The 23,993-nt window shown below is 36.2% G+C and overlaps 1 protein-coding gene across 29 annotated transcripts in view; it reads left to right on the top strand.

The window, feature by feature from the left end:
* MAP2 (microtubule associated protein 2) overlaps positions 1 to 23,993 on the top strand; it is a 294,336-nt gene that overhangs the window by 188,375 nt on the left and 81,968 nt on the right. For 27 of the 29 annotated variants that reach the window (XM_081582662.1, XM_081582653.1, XM_081582659.1 and 24 more), the window contains one exon: positions 6,296 to 6,373. The gene's annotated coding sequence lies outside the window, so the exon portion shown is untranslated. Of the gene's footprint in view, positions 1 to 6,295; positions 6,374 to 8,257; positions 8,307 to 23,993 lie in introns of all 29 variants that reach the window. The other 2 variants (XM_081582673.1, XM_081582681.1) reach the window with 1 other exon arrangement.

A 23,993-nucleotide genomic window follows, 5' to 3' on the forward strand; every position in this document is an offset into this window, starting at 1 on the left:
CAGGGAAAAAGGTGGCATGTGAATTTGTTTCCATTTCAATAAGCTGCAATTAACAACAGAAGGTGTGCATACATGCTAAGTTGCTTCAGTCGTGTCCATCTCTGTGCAACCCTGTGGACTGTAGCCCACTAGGCTCACTATCCATGGGATTCTCCAGGCAAGAATACTGTAGTGGGTTGCCATACCCTCCTCCAGGGGATCTTCCCAACCCAGGGATCAAACTCAAGTCTCTTATGTCTCCTGCATTGGGAGGCAAATTCTTTACCACTAGTACCACCTGGGGTAGTTCATATGAATGCCAAATAAGTGATAAAAACAAGAACCAGGAACCAGTGGACAGAGACATTCTTGGAGGTGACTAAGGAGTGTTCTTAGAGAAGAGAGCTTCAGTTCAACAAGGCATTGCCCGACATAGAGGAAGTACGGGAAGGGGGAGAGGGAGAGACAGGGAGGCAAGAAGAAGACTTCACAGAAGAAAGAAGAAAAATATGAAGCTTGAATGAAAAGGGCATTTATTAGGTCTACAGAGTAACTAGTCTAAGAAGATGTGAGGGCTTGTAGTGGTAGAAAATCTGAGATAAACTTGAAAAAGTACAGTCACAGTATGCAAGTCCTTGTGGCCAGGCCAAGAAACTTAGATTTTATCACTTTGACAGAAGAATTTTGAACCTGAGAGTGAAATCATGAAGTGACATCTGGCATGATAAGTTTCAGGGCAGCTTTGTTTCCTTGTTTCCGTCCCCAGACCCTTCTCTTTACACCACATGAACCTGTGCATCTGCATTAACTTAATCTAACATTTTAAAAATGATTGATGTTTGTATAAATTAGAAACAAACAGATGACTTTCTGTCAAGCAAAGAAGCGTTATTCAGATATATTCTGATTTCTGAGCAGAAAACAACAGTGCAACACATCAATAAATGAAAACACTGACATGGGTAGCCTCTTGATGCCCAAGGTTCTCTATATTCAGGGTCAAGGAAACATTTAAAAAGATGAATATTTATATAACAAATATATATTCAATCAGAGTCAGCATTTGTTAATTTAGCAAAATAAGTTTTTAGCTGGTATCACTGAGCATTATTTCTTGTCAACCTTTTTCAACAAGGAAGGAATCTAAAGATGGCCCTAAAATAGCCACTGGGTATCTCATCATGCATTTTTTACTCTTTTGATGGAGAATTGTACTGCTCACCCAATCTCCATCTAACTTTCATGTTTCTTAACCCCTTGCATTTAGCCAGAGCCCATGTGGTTGGTTTAGTTGGGAGGCTGCCGTGAGAGGCAGTGATGAGTATCATTTCCTTGTTGAAGCATTGAGGGGCCAATGCACAACCTTCCAGATGTTTTCTTCTCCTGGTGCAGTAATCTCAGATGCCATGAGTTAGTTGAGCCACAAGAAGAATATATACAGTTTGCTGGGTCATCACCATGGAGTGAGGTGGCCTGGAGAGTTACTCTGCCTACATCAGGATTTGCATGAGTAGTTTGTAAACCTTCATTCTCTAAAGACTCAGTGACTTAAGCCTGACTTTTCTGACTAATCCAATCCCTTATCCTTCACCTATTTGTATCCTCTTTTTACTGCCTTGAATTATCTTGACAGTCTTTGGACAAAACTAGCTAATTTCTATTAAGTCACCTTAATGCAGTCTGCTAGTCCTTGGAAATAGCCTGAAATAGCAGGTCTGGGGATTAAAAGGGAAAATTCTGTCTATCTTACCTAGATTCTCTGGTCAACTGGAGACTGTATGTTTTGAATAGGACTTATGTTAACTGTCCTTAGTTCTTTCAAGTGTACATCTTTAAGCACATTTCCTTCTCAAGAAACATAATGTTCTCCTAAAAGAACTTTGGCAGAAAAAGAAGATCCTTTCTCTGATCCGTTCAACTAGCAGTGAGTTTGGTTCACTGTGACTTTCAGTTACTCATGGATAATCAGTGATAATGAACTGCTTCTAAACCTTTAGGGGATAAAAATGGTTGAGTAGCATGTTGAACTAAGTGGTTTATGTTGGTAGCTACTCTCCTGTTTAAAGACTGCTGGGTTGTGGATATTTTCCCAGCGGTATTGGCCATTTAGTTGAAATCTTGTTATCCTGGACAAGTGCACTGAATTACATGAACTGTTCAAAATCTCATAAAGCATATTGATAGAGGTGGAGAGCGATGTTAATATTAGTTTATTTGAGAGCTAACACTAGCTGATGAGGTTAAGCTTAGCCTGTAGAAACGCTTTTCAGGATTCCAGCAATCTCAAGCATCTCAGTGTTTAGGTTATCTGACAAAAGTCTGTCAAAACATGAAAAATAACCAAATGAAACTTAAAAAATGCTAGAATGTATTTCAGAGGTTAATGAAAAGTATTCTCTGGTCCAGCAATCCAGGAAAGATTTCATCATTATTTTATTGCTAAATGAAACATGGGTTCTTGTACCAGTTGGGAAAAGCACGCCTTGGCAATGTTTTATCCATGAGATTCTGAAAATCTACATCAATTTATCATTCTAATTTCAACCCTATAGGTGTCACATACCTTGCATATAAATATACCACAGCTAAATATGTATTATATGCAGCCTAAGTGCACTATCTGCACATCCTATTTATCTTAATAACCCACCTGATAAAAGCTGAATTGTTTATAGCTGAACAAGTGTTTGTCTTCGGTTCCTCCTTCAGTGATAACACTCTTCTTACTTTGTGAAGCCAGTGCACATCCTGTTCTCTACCACACGTAGGCTAGCCCTTGTATCTTGTTGTCAACCAGTTGACTTTGTCAGGTGTCAGTCATGGTTCTCGATGTTCAAATCCAGTTCTAAGTGGTTCTGGAAAGTGGCATAAGCAAACCTGATACAGTCAGTGGAGCAACTGAGTAAATTTCAGTTTGTTCAAGAAGCTGAATATATTGAATAATAGATGTGCTAAGTAGTTTCAGTAAATTGCAATTTTCCATAGATTAAATACCTCTTTTCATAGAAGCCACAAAGCCTTTATGGTTGAACTTGTCCTTAACCAGAGTTAAAGACCTGAAACCATCTTGGAGTCTATCAAGGCTGAAAGGCTTGGCCACTTTCTGGCTGTATCATGCTGGGAAGGGCATTTAAACTCTCTTGGCCTCAGTTTTCTCAGCTATAAAATGGGGAGAACAAGAGTTGCCTACTTAGAGGGTATAGAGAAGAATAAGTGAATTAATGTATATGAAGTGTTTAAAACATTGTCTGAATGTCTGGCAGGTTAATAAATGCCATATAAGCATTTGCTAGGATTATTTTAGGGATGTTTCAGCCACTGCATCAAATACTAAAACTGTGGAAAATAATATTCTTAACAAAATTGTGCTAATTTAAACCTTTTGATATGGAATAAAAATGATCACCTCTAATTGCACTATGTTAATTTAAAACAGCTATTCAAGTTTATATGCCTTATGGAATAGGCCATAAGTTGCTTTTTAAAAATAATTCCCAAATGGCATTTGTCTTTTCTCATAAAATAAAGCCTAGAAAAAAGATAGTCATTTTAATTTTGTAATAAACCAAAGAACTCCACAAAAATATGGATGATGGGTAAATGGGGCATTATTTTTATGATGAATGGATACGGGGTACATTCAGCTTTCCAATAATCGTCTCATGCTGTGGCCAATAATTCTCCAATTCCTGTGGAGTGAAATTAGCTTTTAAGTGTTTAAGGTTGGAATTTCTCTCATTCATACATAACTATTGAGTTAATTTTCGGAAAAAACTTTAAAAGCCAGGAGATTGTTTTTTAATATTGTTTTTAGTGTTACTCAAATGACAAACAAGTCCCTTGATAACAGGTGTAAGCAAATATTTTCTGTGGAGGGCCAGATAGTAATATTTAGGATGATATATAAATATATAAAGGACCACACAATCTGTCACAATTGCTCTGCTCTGGCAGTGGAGCGTGAATGTAGCCGTAGACAACAAGAAAATGAATGGACATGGTTGTGTTCCCAAAACGCTATATTAGGAAAAACATGCAGCATCAGGATGGCTCTGGTCTGTGGACCATAGTTAGTTGACCTCTGTTCTATAGAATTCCTATTTTTACTAGGGTAAAATATACATGCATGCATATATAATTGTGTACTTGCACATGTATACATGTGTGCACATTGATTTGAGAATCATAAAGATGAAATGAAAAAAATATGCACATTGAAGAATTTAAGGAAGGGCTTCCCTGGGGGTCCAGTGGTTGAGAGTCCGTCTTGCAATGCAGGGGACACAGATTTGATCTCTGGTTGGGGAACTAGGATCCTGCATGCTGTAGAACAGCTAGGCCTGTGCACTTCAGCTGGGGAGCCCGCCCACCACTAGAGAATCCATGCACCACAATGAAAGATCCCACATACCTTAGCTAAGACCGCAAGCAGCCAAATAAATAAATAGTTCTTTTATGTTTAAAAAAGAATTGAAGGAAAAGAAGGAATTTAAAGAAGAAATAAAGGATGATACTTTATTTAGTATTCATTGATTAATTACCCAAAGACTCTTTCTGAACATGGTCCAGAGCTGGTTTACCATTTTTATTTTGTTCTGAGATCAACCTATGAGGTTTCACTTGCTTTTGATCAAAACTACCCTTTAAAATTCTTTAGTCTTGTTATTGTGTATAGAACTCTATATAATAGCGTCTTATTGTGTATAGAACTGTATAGTAGTATTATATACTATATATATATATATATATTCCAAATTTGAGGATCACTGAGCAAGACTAAAAAGAAGGATAGCTGTGTACAGAGTTCTGGGTAGTTGAATATTTTTTTCCTAAAATATCTATCAAATTATTTGAGGGAATGGAGAATTCTACTGTATTTCTTCTTGCAGAATTTTCTTCATTTTTCAAATGTTAAGCCTTTCTGTCTTTAATGTGCATTAATAGATTTGTTTGCTACTGTACATTGTATGTGAATTCCGGCAGGTTAAGTGACTTATATATGTAAAAGCACTTAATGCAGGTCCTGACCTGGTCAGTATTTGTCACTTTTGCATCAAACCCCTGTCTGTTTATGTCCATATACACATTTTTCTTTGAGGGATCACAGAGAAGAACTGAACCCCCTGTTCTATGTCTTTCCAAGTTTGCCCTTTCTTCTAGGTCTTTAAGAAGAGTTAATAGTTATTGGTTTGATTCTGAGGGCTCCTTACTATTAGAGCAACATCTTCCCTGAGAATGTGATGGGGTCTGTTTTACCAGGTGTGAAATCCCATGAGCCTTGGTGAAGACACACAGAGATGCATAGCTTTAGACACCTATTTTAAAATAGGTTTTCATTTAGTCACTAAGTTGTGTCCGACTCTTTGTGACCCTGTGGACTGCAGCACACCAGACTTCCCTGTCCTTTGTTATCTCCCAGACTTTTTTCAAACTCATGTCCATTGAGTTGGAGATGCTATCCGTCTATCTCATCCTCTTCATCCCCTTCTCCTCCTGCCCTCAATTTTTCCCAACATCAGGGTCTTTTGCAATGAGTCAGCTCTTTGCTCAGGTGGCCAAAGTACTAGAGCTTCAGCATCAGTCCTTCCAGTGCATGTTCAGGGTTGATTCTCTTCAGGATTGCCTGATTTGATCTTTTTGCTGTCCAAGGGACTCTTAGGAGTTATCTCCAGCACGACAATTCAATTGTAAGAGAGCGCAACTTAAAAATGGGTCTTGGTTCTGCCCCTTGCATTTAGTGGAATTCTCAGCAAAACTACTAATCCAGGATGACTTTTAGTATCCTGAATGTCAAAATAAGTTTAGTACTCTAGAAAGAAAATGTAATTAATTGATTAAAAAAAATTCCCTTCCAGCCTGGCTGTAGAGAATCAATGCAGATTGGGCTAAAGGCCCAGTCCTTTAAAGCTTACTGGACATAATTAATGATTTACCAGGATGAATATATTCTCTTGGGAGAGATTACAATTGCCTGTTATTTATTAGCTGAAAACAATTTAAACAATTATTTTTTCTTGGATATAATACTTATTAAGCTTCACTGGAGTGAAGCTAAAAAGTAAAAAAAAAGTCTGCAATGGTTAGCATTTTTACTTCTCTATTCGAAACACTCAGAAAAGGACCTTGTTTTTTGTAAATGCTCAGTGTATAACCATGAAGATCCATCATGAAATTCATCTCATAGTCTCATGTTTACACAGTATAAGAGTAAAGCCATGAGTTGAATTTCATATTGACCTGCATAATGTAATTGTAACACATGGATCAGAGATTAAATTATTAATTTCCTAAATTCTTTTTTTTTTTTTTTTTACAGAAAGAAACCAGAACATATTATCAACCCTTTGAGAACACAATATAACGATCTTTACCATTTTACCACTTCTTTGAACAGGTAAGACCCTAGCCTCTCTAAAGTAAAAGAGTTACACATAATTGTGAAAACTAAACACTTATTAACTGTATTTTTTTAAAAATCTTTATTAAATAAATTTTAGTTCATTTTAATAAGGGAAAATATACATGCCTTTTATAGCTAATAGATTTAGGATTATTAGAATGACCTTTTGTAATGTTTTAAATGCTTTCATAGTAAAAGAACGAAAAAATATTTCTCTGAAATGAGGATTGAATTAAGCCTGTCTCTCTTGGTGTGGTTAACAAAACCAATAGTGTTTTCTCAACACTTACTATGTGCCAGGTGTGGTCCTACGTGACTTAGCTCATATTAACTATACCTATAACCGCCCTGTGAGTAGCTATAAGGATGCTCATTTTGTAGACTGGGGCATGAGGCAGAGAGAAAGGAAGCAAGTAGTTGTAGAGATTCACCCAAGGTTGTATACTTGGGTTTGGGAGCAAGTTACTGGGAAAAGTATCAGCCCAGCTGTTGTTGTGAGGCTGGTTGTGATAGAAATGTCTAGTCATCAGATTCTCCTTTGTTTTGAGTTGGTTCTATCTGAATTTAAGGAAGAAAAATTACAATGCATTTACCAAAAAACTCATGACAGACAAAATTTATTTGATGTTTGTACTTATTACTTTACAATTGTTCCGTAAGTATATGAAGGAACGTATATATTTTAGCTCAGTGTACAAGCAGAAAGAATATTTTATTTGATTTCATATCTTTCTTTAGACTCAATTCCTATGATAAAAGCAGAATAATATTACCAAAAAAATAAAGATGAATGATTTCTTACTCTAGGAGGTGAAAAATGCATTTTCATTAAATTTCTTGCTGTTGGAACTACTGAATATACAATCTTAAATTGGCTATAGCAATATGAACTTTACTGCTTTCATTATTTCTTTATTATTTTATTTTTAATCAAGAAAATCTACAAAATTTTCAGAGTGAAAATAGGAAATATTGGGGCTTCCCAGGTGGTACAGGGGATAAAGACTCCGCCTGCCAATGCAGTAGGCACAAAGAGACATGAGTTCAATCCCTGTGTAGGAAAAGATCGCCTGGAGAAGGAAATGGCAACCCAATCCAGTATTCTTGCCTGAAGAATCCCATAGACAGAGGAGTCTGGTGGGTTACAGTCTGTGTAGTCACAAAAGAGCCAGACATGACTGTGTGACTGAGCACACACACACACACACACAGAGGAAATGTTATGATAAATACCCAAGTATCAGCCCCATGAATTTGAAAACATGCTAGCATTCAGCTTTGTTGAAATCTTTTCTGAAGAAATAAACTTTTCCTTTCTTCCTAAAATGTGTCACAACCCTGAAGATGATATAGCCTTCCTGGGTTTAATGACTTCCTAACTTTAATGACATATGTATGAGATAACATTCCGTAGGATTGTTTACATTTTGAAAGTTTGCATAAATGGTGTCATACTGCAGATATTCATTTGTACCTTGCTTCACCCAGCATTGTATTTAGAGATTCATCCATGTTAATACATGAAGATCTGATTGACTCATTCTGTCATACAGTTGACTCATTTTAATGTTTCAGTCATCTGGTGCTCAGTATTGTTATTTATTTCTAAATAACTTTCAGCATTTGGAAGATTTAATGCTAAAATGGCTTAAGTGTGGCTTTCAAAGCATCTCTTGAATTTTATAAGAGATCCAAATATCTTAATATGTGATATCATGCCAATTCTGTTTCTGTTTCATTTTTTTCCTATTAGAAAAACTTTTGGTTATGGGCTTTTTTTTTTTTTTGGCTCTGAGTAGCTTGCTAAGTAATGGTATTCATATTTTTTACTGCTTTTGCCATAATGCAATAATTACAATCTGTTTTATTTCTCCATAGATGAAATACTGACTATTCCCAAATACAATATTTGGTGATATTTACAAAGGTAAATATTACCTTTGAAATTTAAAAGATGCATAAAAGAAAAACTCTCTTGTTTGGCCCATATTAATTGTTCCTATTCCCTTCAAAAATCATGATAGAAACTTTTAAAAAAGGATTTTTTTTCTTATTTTTCTCTATCACTACATTTACTTTTACAGTTCATTTAAGGTAAAAGAAATATCAATATATACCAGTAAGATTTATAGACATTGAATATTTCATAATTTTTTAATTTTCTTTTTTATTTTTAATTGGAAGATAATTGCTTTACAATGTTGTGTTGGTTTCTGCTGTACAACAATGTAAATCAACCATCCCCTCCCTTTTGAATCCCTTTCCCACCCCGACCCCATCCCACCCTTCTAGGTTGTCACAGAGTACTGGATTGAGCTCCCTGTCTTATGTAACAACTTCCCATTATCTATCTGTTTTACATATGGTAATATATATATTTCAATGGAACTCTCTCAATTTGTCCCACCCTCTTATTCCCCCACTGTGTCAAATAAACAATCCAATCAAAAAATGGGCAGAATACCTACATAGACATTCTCCGAAGACATATAGATGACCAACAAACACATGAAATGATGCTCACCATCACCAATTATTAGAGAAATGCAGATCAAAACTACAGTGAGGTATCACCTCACACTGGTCAGAATGACCATCATCAAAAAAATCTACAAACAATAAATGCCGGAGAGGGTGTGGAGAAAAGAGACCCCACTTGCACTGTTCTGTTTCCTGAAGGGAATAAATTACTACTCTGAGGGTTGGGAGAGAAAGAAGAGATAAACTAACCTTTGCTGGGCAAATATAAATACATGTAAGATTTGCTGTACAGCTTGCAGGTCACAAGCACAATGCAGTTTTGCAGATGGGAAATTGAGACCCATGTATTTCGGGAAACTTACTAAGATCATGAATTGGTTGCATACCTTAGATTCAAATTCATCTGTCTCAGACTTCAAAGCTAAGCTGCCTGCCAGAAAAAGAATGGGGAAAACATAACCTGTTTGATGCGTAAATAGCAGTTTCATTTATTCCACCAATAATATTAGGATTGTTTTTTGAAAGTTGAGGGGACTGATGTGAGAAAAGTAAGGAAGGCACCATATCTACCCAGAGAGAAAAACAGGCTATCGAGAATGGCCTTCAGTGATACCGTAAAGGCGACTATTAGATATCTCTATTTTGCTATGCTATCTTAACACTGAATAGGATAACGGGAGTGAAAATGCTTTGTAAATGTCAAAATCTTTGTAATCGTGTGCTAATATTATTGATTATTTTGTAAAATTTAGAATTGAATGTTTCAAACTTAATACATGTAATTCTTAGTATAAAGATTGATATATCTCTCTGACATTTAAGTCTTACTACTTCATTTAATATCAGCATCTTTTTGACACAAAAGCCCCATGTAAACATTTAGAGTATAGTAAACAACCCTGACAGTTGCATTATTTCTGGACTCCACTACCTATTAGAGGCATAGTATTTAACCTAATTAAGCCTCATCACAGATAGTAACAGTAACAAGCCCATCTCTGTCCAGAATCTAACCATTTCTCATTGTCCTATGCTCAATCTTGCTCTTGTATAATCTATTGTTCACATAGTCTGATCTTTTATGAATCAATTGATATGACTCTCTTTTTCATAATTCACCATTGGCTGTCTTTAATAGTCAGAAGAAAACCCACACTCCTACTGTGGCCAACAAGGTGCTATATCAGCTGACATCTTCTACCTCCCTGATGTCATCTCCATATCCTCTCTATGTAATGTCATGTGATATTCTGACATTGTGATATTCTGGGCTGTCTCTGGACTGGTGTCTCTGTCTTGGTGGACGCTCACTTTTTGAAGGACTAGAGAGGTATGCAAGGGTTACTTTGGAATACACACATTATCTTTATTGAACACCAGCGATGGTTGTTGCCCTTTTTAGGATTCTTTCAGTTTGCCCATCACTTCTGGAATGCTGAGGAACTTTCCTGCCTCTTTTTGATATATATTTTTATAGCATTTTGACAATATTGTATCCTACTGATATATAATGTTGAATCTTAATTTATAGCATCAGAAAAACAGAGACAAATTAGCTAAGTGGAAATGAGAAAATGATTTTAAAAGCAGAAAATATTTATTTTTGTATTCCATGTCATCTTTTGTCTACTTAATAATATTTGCCACAGCCTGACATTTCCTTGATATTGCTCTATCTTCAGAATAGATTTACACCTTTTCCTGAAATGTTGTTGGGTGAAGTTTATCCTTTAAGACAATATTCTGTAAAATAGGCTGATTTTTTTGCTTCATTTTTACAATATTCCTTAGAAGCAGCACTTGATGAGTATTTACACTGCTGAGAACACTTGGCAAGAGAAAGACAAACAGTAGGACCATAATACCCCAACAGTTAAAGGAAAGCAAAAGAAGACCGGCTATTTTCACCATTCTTTCTGAAAACAAGTACCTTTGACTTGTGCTGATTACTATCTCATCAGCGTTCAGCTCTGGTCCATGGCACTCTGTGCAAATAATTTTAAAGGCAGATTTAAGCATTCTAAAAGTAAATTTTGTTGGTAAGTTAGAATATCAGATGTTCCCTGTATGAAAGCCTTTTCTAATCTCTACTATCAGCTGGCAGTCGTACCCAGACCCCAAACCTTTTGGCTCTAACTCAGTAAGAATCTGTTCCAGGGGTGAGGTTTTGAAGAGGGATGTCTCTTGGTTAACTCGAGACAGAAAGAGGGAGAATTGCCCACAAACTCTGGCATGAGTTAAAATAACAGTAACAGTCCTCCTACTTAACAGCCTGAGTCATAAGCACATTCTACTGAATTCTCTGCAATTCTGAGCAGATTGTTTGGGCTGCAATTCTGTAGGCAGAGGTGGGAACCACCTGCTGCAAAAAGGCTGTAGTTCTTGTTCAAAGGATGCTGTTATTAAGTCTGGCCTTTTCACAGTTTGGCCAGATGGAGATAGGAAAAGACAAAATTTTGGTTCTGATGAGCACTTTTTCTAATGCTTAGAATAAAAGTAATGGTTATTATACATTTAGTCCTTTCATTTGGCCATGACTACAAGTTCCTTAATAAGGGAGGCTTACTGTAGGAATTCTTAAAAGATGGTTGCCTTCAGAAAATTCTGTAGACTTATTGCAGTAGCCTTTCTCAGTCAATTTGGGGAAGGAATGAAAGCCAATAAGAAATCTAATTTTTGCTTAAGCAGGAGAGGGAAAATTCTTTACTGGTCACTGAGGTGCTTTATATTGCAAATGCTGAACACTAACCCCTTTAGCACGAGCCTCCAGTGGGAAAGATTGAGGGCAGGAGGAGAAGAGGGCAACAAAGGATGAGATGGTTGGATGGCATCACTGACTTGATTGGTATGAGTTTGAGCAAACTCTGGGAGACAGTGAAGGACAGGGAAGCCTGGTGTGCTGCGGTCCATGGGGTCTCAAAGAGTTAAGACACAACTGAGCAATTGAACAACAGCAACATTTATCTGAACCTTTGATGAGTTTCCATCTTCCTGACTCTTACATAATCCGATTTTCCACCATGAAGCTTTTTCATATATATCAGATCATTTCTCTCCCCTTCTTAAAAGTTTTCTGTAATATAAAGTTTCAAGCTCAGTAAGACTCTTCAAAATAGGACTCTAAGTAGCCCCTTTTGGACAACCTCCAGTCGCTCCCTTTCTTTCCTTCATTCTAACCACGGCAGACTACTTGTTGCTTCTTCAGCTTCAATTATTTCTCTTTGTACACCATGTTTGTCTCATATTGCTTATTGCCTTTGTTATTTCTACCTAAATATTCATTTTCCCCTTGTTTGACTTGTAAAAGCCTGTGTCTTTTCAATTCAAATGTCATTCCTTCTATGACGCTTTCTTCTCCAGCCTGAAAGGTAGTATTAATTGAGCCTTTTGAGAGAGGAAGCACTTTCATAGCCCTTTAATTGTATCTAGACTACAAAAAATTCATCTTGCTGTGTAATTATTTTCATCTGTCTTTTTCCTCAGTTCTGTATAATCGTCAAAGGCAAACATTTGGTCTTCATTATATTTGTGCCTCCAGAACCATGTTATTAGATTTGAAACAAACTAATGTTTAATACATTTTTGTTAATAGCTAACAACAACAATAAATAATTAGTAAATAATGACTGAAAGAGTGAATAAGTGTACATAAATGAGGAGTTAAAGAGGTAAAAAACAAATGAGCTCTAACTCAAGGTAGCAGATTTACACAACAGGTTTTATGATTGTGGTTGTTTTTTAATTGTCATTTCTTTTGTGTGTGTGTGATTGTTTGTTATGGATAGAAAAAAAATGGATGTTTATAGTCAGAAGGAAGGAAGAAGCTGGCACTGTGATTCTGCGAGGTAATAGTTAAGGAGATGCTGAGGGAGAATGAAGAGGGGCTGTGGAGACAGGAAGCAGACCAGATGTAAAGTCTTCTATCTTCTACCATCTCAAGAAAGGCAGTGCTTTCACTTTGACCTTGGCGAATATCAGACTGTCCTAAGATTCCCTGAAAATAGTTGCAAATTTTTTCTCCACCTTAGCCACAAAGCAGGCATTAGAATAGGACCAACTTGATGGCTGGGCTCTTTGCTCCATCCATACCAGAAAAAGAGAGGGCGGTGAAGAAGGTAATATAGGAGGAGCAGCAGGAAATGTTCTTGACTCGAGCTGACTCTTCCTTCTCCCATTCCAGCACCCATGGCCTGTCCTAGCTGCTGTTGGGATCTGTTGTGCAGGCAGCAGATAGGGGGTGGTTACTGAAATTTGTTTCTTTTAACCCTGTTACTTCTATTAGTCTCATCCTTTTTTTTCTAATCTTATTATATATTTCTTCCAACTTTTCTCCGAGTACATTAGTTAGGATTGGCTAATTGCTTCAAAAGAAAAAACTAGATTCAAAAGTGTGTTACAACTTTATTTATTGTTCATTTAACAATCCTGGCTGAGTGTTTGAGTTGGGAGGATGTCTTTCCTCTTCATAGTCAGCCCAGCATCCAGACTCCTTTTATTTATAGCTTTACTTTGTTATTGTCTCCATTAAGCTGGTAGAAGGGAAAATACCACAGAGGAGCACGTGGAAGTGTATATGAGCAAAACCTAGAGGTAGACAAATGACACCTGCTCACATATCATCGGTTAAAGCTGGGTCATGTGGCCACATTTAACTGCAAGGGAGGTTGGGAAATGTAGTCCCCTGTGTGCTAAGGAAAAAGAAAGAGATTTTGATAAACTGCCAGTAGTCTCCAAAGGGAAATCTGTCTATGGACTTAATATATTTGAACAGTTGGATCAAATATTTCAAGCCCTGGCAAGAATAGATGCTATTCATATGTAGAGATAAAACTATGAATCATAATTTCAGTATCATGTTAAAATAGTAAATGTAGATACATCAGTTTATCAAAATTAATTCTTATGGTAGTACACAAATAAGATATTTTTAAAAGCCCTCCTTATAGAAATGAATGTTGTATCCAAAAAGATAATGACTCAAAAAGCATAGTGTCTGATACTGCTATTGGTGTTCTTCAATAACTGCTTGCTTAAAGTATCTAATGATTAATTTATAGATGTAAGAAGCATCTTTGTAGAACAGGGTTTCCCTTGTGGCTCAGCTGGTAAAGAATCTGCCGGCAATGTGGGAGACCTGGGTTCGATCCCTGGGTTGGGAAGATCCCCTGGAGAAAGGAACAGCTACCCACTCTAGTATTCTGGCCTGGAGAATTCCATGGACTCTGTAGTCTATGGGGTTGCAAAGAGTCAGACACGACTGAGTGACTTTCACTTCACTTGCAGAACAAAATTAATATTTGTGTTCTGGTAAGTTTCTAAAAGGCATTATAAAAAGACATGAATCGAGATAGTCAAATAAAAACTCATTTTGCACTGAAGAAAAAGGTGTCCTTTTCAAGAAAAATAAATAAAAGTATAATATTGAGGGAAAAATCCACTTTTGCAAAAATTTTTAAAGAATTTTGATATTTGAATGAACTTACAAGTATTATAGGCCTCACATTATGTTTTTCACTTGTTTTATCAGTACTGTTTATTTGGAGAGTGGTAAATATTATCATTTATATGGAGGGTAGCCATGCATCTGATTATTTTATGTGACTGGAATATGGTGTCATAGTACTGTATAAAAATCATTTAGTTTTGTATAATATTTAGCTAATATTTAGCTAATTATCTGCTAATAATTCTATCACAAAGTTTCAGGTTCCTGTGACTGTGGAACACTTGTGTTTTCATGTACATACTGCATTGTAGTAAGTGTATGATCACTGATTTTCCTTGAATGTTAAAACTCCTTTTCGCTTTGAGAATTGGTAGCAATTTAGCCAAGTTCTCATGGCATCAGAGAACATTTTAAAATGAAGATACCCTAATAAAAATAGCTCTTCCTACAAGAACAACAATTTGATATGTAAGAAGAATGAAAAGTGATAAGCAAAAATCCATCTTGGCTGAACCTGCAGGCTGATCCCTTCTGAGTGATCCCTTCTGAGTGTCTCTGTCAGATCTTTCTTTCTGAGCAGTATAGTGATTTACTTAAACATGCTAATTTCTTATGATTAATCTTTTTACTCTTTCTTTTCTCACCCATCTTCCCATACATACACTCTTTTTTTTTAATGAATGTCAAAGATTCCAGTTGTACCATGTGCTCAGTAATTACTACAGAAGGCAGTTTGATTCTGAGACAGTTGTAGTCTCTGTAAGAGAAATTTAGAATTCACTAAAGCAAATACTTTAGTGAGGGGGCGCCAAAGCTTGACTCATTTAAAACCATTGTGAGCCAAGCTCTAGGAAAGATCCGGTAGTAATCAATCTTGAATGAAGAGCAAAGGGCCAAAATAATCAAAAAGACGTTTTTCCAAGACAGACCACTGTGATACTAGAAAGTTCTTGCTACTGGGAAGCAGCATGTAAGCCTTTTTGTTTGGGGTTTATGTATTCCTTTTTGTTTACAACTTGCCTTTGAAGCCTAAGAATTCTAAAGGAAGCTTTGTTTTAAAAGGAAGAGAAATTGAAAAGCAGAGTAATTTAAGATAATGTAACATAATATACATACACACTCAAATATAATATGCAGACATTTACCAACTGTGGATCATTTAAATATACACTACAGAAGTACTGTTTGAATGAAACATGAGAGCAGGGAAATTTTTCAACGAATCTGTGTAGGGAAGGAACATACTGATGTATAATTTTTATATAATTTTCTCATTGCAGAGCTGAGTAACTATATTATGTAATTTAATTAAATCCCCTTTGTTTGATTTTGCTTTTGTTTTCTTAGGTTTAGGAGACAGAGCCAAAAATATATTGCTGCAGTCTATATCAAAGAGTGTTCTGCCTGTTTTCCTCTAGTAGTTTTATAGTGTCTGGTCTTACATTTAGGTCTTTTATCCATTGGGTTATTTTTTTTTTAATCTGGTTTTGGAGAATAGTCTAATTTCACTTTTTTTTACCTGTAGCTGTTCAGTTATCCCAGCACTACTTATTGAAGAGACTTTTTTTTCTCCACTGTGTATTGTTGCCTCCTTTGTCATAGATTAATCGTGTGGGTTTATTTCTGGGCTTTCTGTTCTGTTGCATTGATCTGTGTCTGTTTTCTGCCAGTATCATACTGTTTTGATTACTATAAATTTATGGTATAGTCTGAAATCAGGAAGTGTGATTCCTCCAGCTCTGTTCTTCTTTCTCAAGATTATTTTGATTGTTTGGGGTCTTATATGTTTCCAAACAAATTTTAAAACTCTTTTTTTCTAGTTCTGTGAAAAATGGCATTGGTATTCTAATCAGGGATTTCATTGAATCTGTAGATTACCTTGGATAGTATAATCATTTTAACAGTATAAACATTTTAACAGTTGATTCTTCCAACCCAAAACATGGTGTATCTTTCCATTTGAAATATTTGTACATAGATACTACATTGAAAATCCTTCTAATTCTTATTTTTCAAAAGAGTTTAAATCATGGCAGGTCTCTTTTGCTACTGTTGTTTCTGGTGTCTGGAATCTACTTATCCTATTAGCACCCTGTGATCAGAGCTGCCATCCCCTCTCAGATGATGACTACAGTAGTCTTCTACTTGCCTCTGTTTCCCTTCTTTTCCCTGTTGTGGTCTACCTGCCACATAGCAGCCATAAAGTATTTTAAAAGTTCTTACCACCCTCCTCAAAATTCTGCAAAGGCTTCTCATCATACTTTTTCTCCAGCTTTTTTGAAATATAACTGACATTTAACATGTAAATTTAAAGTATTCAATGTGATTTGATACATTTACATATTGCAAAATGATTACCACCAGAGCATTAACTATTACCTCCATCACCCCATATAATTGTGTGTTAGTCACTCAGTTGTATCCAACTCTTTGTGACCCCATGTACTGTAGCCTGCCAGGCTCCTCTTGTCCATGAAATTCTCCAGGCAAGAATACTGGAGTGGGTTTCCATTTCCTCCTTCAGGGGATCTTCCCAACCCAGGAATCAAACCTGGGTCTCCTGCATTGTAGGCAGATTCCTTACTGTCTGAGCCACCAGGGATTCATTTATTTTTTATGGTGGGAACATTTAAGATCTACTCTGTTAGCATCTTTAAAGTATACAATATACAATATTTGGATTCCCCAGATGTTATTGGTCTTAAAACTGAAAGTTTGTACCCTTTGATCAATATTTCCCCATTTCTCCCCCTTAGAAATAAATCCAAACTCTTGACCCAAATTCTGCAGGATCTTACACAACCTGGCTCCGCTTAGTTCTCATAGCACTCTTCCTGCATCTTACTTCAAGTCAGCCTCAGATATACAAAGTTAATTCACATCCCAAAGCCTCTGTACTTCAAGCACTACCTCTTTCCTGGAGTATCCTTATCTGAGTCTTTAAATAGCTAGCATCCTCCATGTTAGTTAAGTCTCTGCTCCAAACTCACCTCCTCAGAGATGTTTCTCTGACCACCTTACGGAAAATAATGGTTTCCTCTTGCCCTGTTATCTTTTCATTTTAAATTTTATATTGTATATGTGACATATGAGGTTAAATAATTTAATATGTATTAATATTTAGTCATATTAAGTTTAATATTTTAATTAGGTGTTTGGTTACTGTATGATTACCTCATTAAAATGTAACTTTCATGAGGGTGGGAATTTTGCATGACCTATGGGGCCCTGAGTGACTTACCTTTGTCTCAAAATAAATATCTTATATCCTTTCCCCATCTCCAATTCCACTACTACTACTTTAATTCAAACTCCTATATGCCCTCTCATTGATTATCACATTATGACCAACTATCCACTTTTCCTGATTCTGATCATAATCTTCTATAACCCTTCCTATGGCTCATTTTATCATTCAGTATCAGTTTAAAGTTTCTCAAAGGGGTACCATAATGATAAAATTTGTACTACACAGCCTGACAGGATCTTCATCATCTGGACCCTTGCTGTTTCTGGCATTCTGAAGCAGGCTTAATGTTTTCCAGCATGTTTCCAGTTCTGTTCTACCCCTACATCATATTATTGCTGATTTTGTGCTTAGAATTATGCCACTAACCACTATGAATGCCCTTGAAGATTGAAAGCACATTTTGCCATTATGAAGTCTCCCATGACTTTTTTATTTCATAGGAACTTCCATAGCATCCCTGTTTATCTCTATTAAGGCATTTATCATATCATCGCTTAAATATACGTTGACACGTTGGTTTCTCTCAATACCTTCTAAAGACCAAAAGCTGATTCTTGCTGTTGTTGTTCAGTTGCTAAGTCTTGTCTGACTTTTTGAGACCCCATGTAGTATAGCTTGCCAGGCTCCTCTATCCTCCACTAGCTCCCAGGTTTTGCTCAAATTCATGTCCATTGAGTTGGTGATGCTATTTAACCATCTCATGCTCTGCCACCCTCTGAGTCTTGCTAGTATTTACATATCCTCAGCATCTAGAACCATGCCTGTGACATAATAGATGTTCAGTACATATTGTTAAATTTCACCAGAAGAGAACATTTTCTAACCTCATATTTTTCTTTTCTACTCATGATTAAGGCACTGTACCACTTTTTTTTCTTTTAGTTAAGAATGAGTGAGACAGTCTCTTTTCTTATTTATAAGTTATTCCTGTAAAGACTTTTATTTTTTCCTAAGAAATACAGGTAGATTTCATGAACTTTGTTTTGAACAAAAATCTATTGTATTGAGGGCTTCCAAGGTGATGCTAGTGGTAAAGATATCTACCTGCCAATCCAGGAGACGTAAAGAGATTCAGGTTTGATCTCTGGGTTGGGAAGATCTTCTGGATGAGGGCGTGGCAATCCACTCTAGTATTCTTGCCTAGAGAATCCCCTGGACAGAGGAGCCTAGCAGGCTATAGTCCATAGCGACTCAAAGAGTCAGACACGACTTAAGCAACTTAGCACGCATGCACAACCTTTAAAAAGAAGACAATGTAGGTAGTCCATATGCTTGCTTCTTGCTGAGAAGCCATTTCTTAATCTATAGATTTACTTTTGATACCCAACATGGACTTGAGTAGAATTTCAAAAATGTTTTAGAGATTATGGTGCCAGAGACAGGAAGATTCTCCAGATTTGTCTATTGTTTCTGTAAGTATACTAAGGTGAATTCTTGAATGTATACATTAGAAATCTAAAAATCAAAGAGCGCCAACCTAAAGCTCAGACACTACTACTGTGTTCCCTTTGCCTCAATTCATTTGGAATCCCAGAAAGATGAGGTCCAGTCCACAGTGGCCCTTTCTTTCTTTCCTTTTTGAAAACATTATTACCAGCAACACTTCTAACCTGCCCAGAGAGTTATCATTTGCCTTATCTGTCATCTTCTCTCCCCTTTTCTTATGCCATTAAAAAAGCATAAAGTTCCTATCCTTTTCAATGCGGTGGTCATATGTAGTGTCAAAACTATATTGGGTTTAATAAAAAGAAAGCACTGCTCAAAGAATATATTTTAAAACTTAATATGCTTCCTCAAAATTTGTGTGACTGTCATAGAAATGTGTTTCACTTAAAAATTAATTTAACATTTTTTACATTACAAATCATGGTCTATTTGCTCTTGACCAGGTCCCATTTGCCTTAATTGCCTATGATGGGTCTATTTTTATATCAAGATATTTTTACCTATTAGCTCACCATACAATTTTGCCACATCAGTGCCTACACATGCATTAAGACTTCTACATGTAAGACTGGAATATTTGTCTTTGTAGACAAATTATTGTGACTGTTTCTTTACTTGAATTTTTTTCAGCTCAGTTTTTAATCATCTCGTAAACACAGACTTATTACATGTGTTTCAGGCCTGGAGACTTTAGCAAATTTATGCCACATCGTATTTCAGAAGGTTAGCAGAATACAAGTGACAAGCCATAAAAGTTAAACTGATTTCTAAAATTCACTCCAGGGTATACAAAGATATGTCAGCTCAGAGAGAGAAATCAAAACAGTATATGAGGACTGACTGACCCAATTGGATCAGACATGAGTTGTGAGGGAATTCCAAATGATAAGGATTTCTTGAGCTTTTTTTTGGTCCAACTCAACTGATGGAGTGAACAAGGTTACTTTCAACTTAACTCAGAATTCTCCTGAGTCACAATTACAGATACACAGTACAACATGGCACACAGCCTGCTCCAAATCCAAAAAGAAAGAAAATGGAAAAGAGTTGATCTGCTTTATATGACTCATACTTTACTTTTATGTGACTCATATTTTACCTTTCCCTGGAAGAAAACTAGCATTTATTATAATTAACTAGATTTTGGACTCTCCCTGGATGCAGTAGTTTAGTATATTTAAAAATGAAAGTGATACAAATATATTTTGCATCTATCCATTTTTCTTTTCAAATATATATGGCTCAGATCTATATTCATGTAGCACCAATGGTGGTCTCTATCATTGCATTAACTGTGTTACCTTATAACATATATATTTCAAATACATCTGACCTCTTCAGTATAGTGTAAGCTGTTTGTGGCCAGAATCCATAATTTAATAATCTTTATATTCTTAGTGTCTAACAGAATTCTTGTTGTGAACCTAGTGTTTAACAAATGTTATTGAATTAGATTCAAGAAAGCATAATAAATAAATTGATAATTGATAGCAATCTGAAAATTAAACGGGAGCTCAATACATGCTTTTAAAGGAATTTATTAATAGTGTCTCTTAAGGAAAAGTCCAGTTCTTCAGTCTATTCAGGCTCTCTTTTTCTCAATATTCTCCATTTCTTTGCTTCCATGTCTCATCAGATGAATCCAGATCTAACTAGGCCCATATGTCTTTGTAACCCACTGTCACATTTCAAATAACAAAAAAATGAATAAAGAACACTTTAAAAGTGGCGTCAGAAGAACCTCATGAAGTTCACACTGAACAAAAACAAAGCAAAGGAAAAAAAAAAAGAATTCCATCCTTTATTTTCAGTGTTCATCAAAAATCAAGCAAAATATTCCCGAACACTGTATGGTCTAATGAAAGAGCACTCTTCAGAGCATGGTATATGACTGAACTTAACAAATCTGAACTTCAGTTACAAACCAGACTCAAGAAAATAATAAATTGCCTGTCAGAATAGTATAAAGCATGATGCTTCTCACAACAAATGGATGGATAGGAAGGTTTGTACATAGGTAGATGGATAGTAAGGTTTGTACATAGGTAGTTAATAGATAGGTAGCTAGATAGATAAGATAGATAAAATAGAGAAACTTTATAAGCAGTCTGGTAAAAGAAGACAGGTTTTGTTTTAATTGATTACATTTTTGAACATGGAATCTGACCTCTCATTTCAATACCAATCTCATCACCACAGTCCAGGTCTAGATGCTTCTTTTTTAAAGTGACTTTCTCTAAGAGTTGCTTCCACATTTAATCATGCATCCTTCTAATTCACTTTTAATGCCATTGCTGGATCAATCATTCTAAAAAATAAACTTGATTATGTCACATGTCACATCTTTTGTGGGAGGCCTCTGGCTTTCAAGAGGAGTCTAAGCATGGCTTACTACGCTTCTTAATTTTTCTACCCTTGCAGGCCTGTTAGCCTCCTTTCCCCGTGTCCCACTTAACCTCTGGACCACAGTGAACAATCTTCTGCTTTACATGTGTTCCTCATTCATTCCTGTAGTAAACACTTGTTATCAAGCCTACTCTGTGCCACACACTATATTAGGTGTTGGTAGTGGAAATATGAAATGCTCTCCCTCCAAGAGCTCACAGCTCCTTGATGAAGACAGAATGGGGAGGAACATCTAACACAGGGTGAAAACTGGAGTTTGGGATGGCAGAAGAATGCTCATTATGGGTATCTTCCTGGAAGGTGTTGCCTAGCCCAAGTCAAAAATAACACATTTTGCGATCACGATCATCCAGGCTCTATCTTCCTAGAAAGTGTCCCTCCTTTCTTTGGCTAACTTACTTGTCCTTGAAACTCAACTCAATGTTCCCTCCCCTGGGAAGTTTTGATTGACTTCCCAGTATGGTAAAAACTGTCCATGTGCCTCCACAGATTCTTGTCCTTATCAGCATCACAGCATGACTTTTTCTTCTTGGTTTGCCTGTGAGCTCCTTCTGCATAAGTGCTGTATGTTTTTTCTTGTATCCCTAGTGCATTCCCTATGACACCTAGAGCCTTTCTTTTAATGTTTGGCAGACGTTTCTCAAACAGTTAACTGGCTAATGAATGAAGATTTGTAATCTCAGTTGGAAGACACTTTAGAAGTCATATAGGCCAACATCCCCTTGAGTCTATAATGTTCATGACAAGATAGGCGTTCAGCTTGTGCTTTCAGCACATCCACTGACAAAGAGTGCATTATGTTCAAAGAAGTGCAGAAAACAAATGCTGTGACTGAGTATCCTAGAAGCCATATACACTTAGTGTATTTAGAACAAAACTGTAATTGGAACATGTTCAGAGGCAGAGCTTCAGTAACATAGCTTGTGTTTGTGGAGGAGGAGTTGTTCATCAAAAGATAAAGGGACTGAGCAGATAAGACAAAGAGGCAGAAAAGAGCACAGTGGCATCTTGCTTATAATTTTGCAGGACTTCATCCTTCCTTCTGTCTTAAATAGCTAAAAGAAGATCCCATTTATGGAACACCATCAAGTATTTACTTTTTAAATAAATCCTTAACTTCCATGTCTCCACCTTTTTTTTTTCATGACTTCCATTTTCTCCAATTTTGGGGTCTTAGGGGGGGTTTAGCACAGCCTCCAGGTTTACCTGGGTCATGGCCCTGCTCCCACCTCCTTTAAAGAAATCTCTGAAGCATATTGTCCTCAAGAACTAATTGCTGTTTTTAGATTTGTAGCCCCTTTAATGCACAACTAGCACCTTCCCTGTAAGGTGGTTCTCAGGTGTCTAGAACTAAAGGATCTTCATTTGGTTATGGTGCCAGTAAACACTTATGACAGTCTGGAATTCTACAGAACAGTCCTTAGATTTGCACCCAAAGGAGATTTACAGTGTGTTATTATATGACACTGGACAAAGTCTTACAGATCTGGAATCAGATTTCAAACTGAAAAAGTTTGAAACAAAATTGTTAAATACCAAATTCCAAATGACAATTTTCCTCTTAAGCTTTTATCCTAGTATTTAAATTTATGCTTAAGGAAGATTTTATTAAAATTATTGTGACTGAATTTCTCTTTATATGGTAAAAGAAAATTACTGATGTAGGGGTCAAAATTTATCTGTTCAGTGATCTGATGCTTATGAAAGTAATGCTCAGATTTTGTTCATGTCTAAGTTTGAACACCTAGTAAATGAGAAAGCCAGCATTCAATCCTGATTTTCTGATTAGAAATCTATTACTTATCTCACTGTATCTCTAGTATGTAGGTCCTTAGTGAAATATCATCAGTAGAAGCTGAAGTTTCAGAGCATTTAAATACTATTCATTTCTGATATGTATATTATATTTATTAGTTCTTTTATATAATGTGAAAAAAGTTCAGAAATATATACAACTGTGAAATAGGTTGTATACCATAGTTACATAAAGCTCCTTACCCAGTTTAATGTAATAGATTGTTTTCAGTGGAATGGGTATATGAAGTTAGAGTCCTTAGCTGGATTGCATTCTTTTTCTCTACCTCATTCCACCAGTTTGACTGCTTGGTGAAAGATCTAGCAGTGGAATGGATGTTAGTAGGTTTGGCTTCTCATTCCAGATCTCCCTGGAAGAATCTAACTTGGTCAAATAATTTATTCTCTCTAGCCTCAGTTTTTCAATATGTAGCAAACCGTACATTGAATCCTATTGCTAAAAGTTTTTAAATAAGAGCCACAAAGTAATAACAACAAATAAAAGGTAACATTGGTTGGGTACTTTCAACTTGCCTGGAATTGTACTTTATCTGTATTACCTTGTCTGATTCTACCAGTACCCTAACACTGGCTTGTTGTGTACTCTGCGTTCATTATCATCAGAAATAATGATGCATTCACCAGCTCTCTTGATGTGAATTGTTTATTAGTCATGGTGTGTGATGAAGAATGAATCATCCTGAAAAAAATAAAAGGATGAATCATCCTTATTGGTATTTTACAATCAACCCGAAAAGAGCAGAGAAGACATGAAGCAATTATTTGGATTT

The sequence above is a fragment of the Giraffa tippelskirchi genome, chromosome 3 (genome assembly GCF_054371585.1).
Source record: "Giraffa tippelskirchi isolate mGirTip1 chromosome 3, T2T-mGirTip1v1.2.pri, whole genome shotgun sequence".
In the NCBI taxonomy this organism is placed as follows: Eukaryota; Metazoa; Chordata; class Mammalia; order Artiodactyla; family Giraffidae; genus Giraffa; species Giraffa tippelskirchi.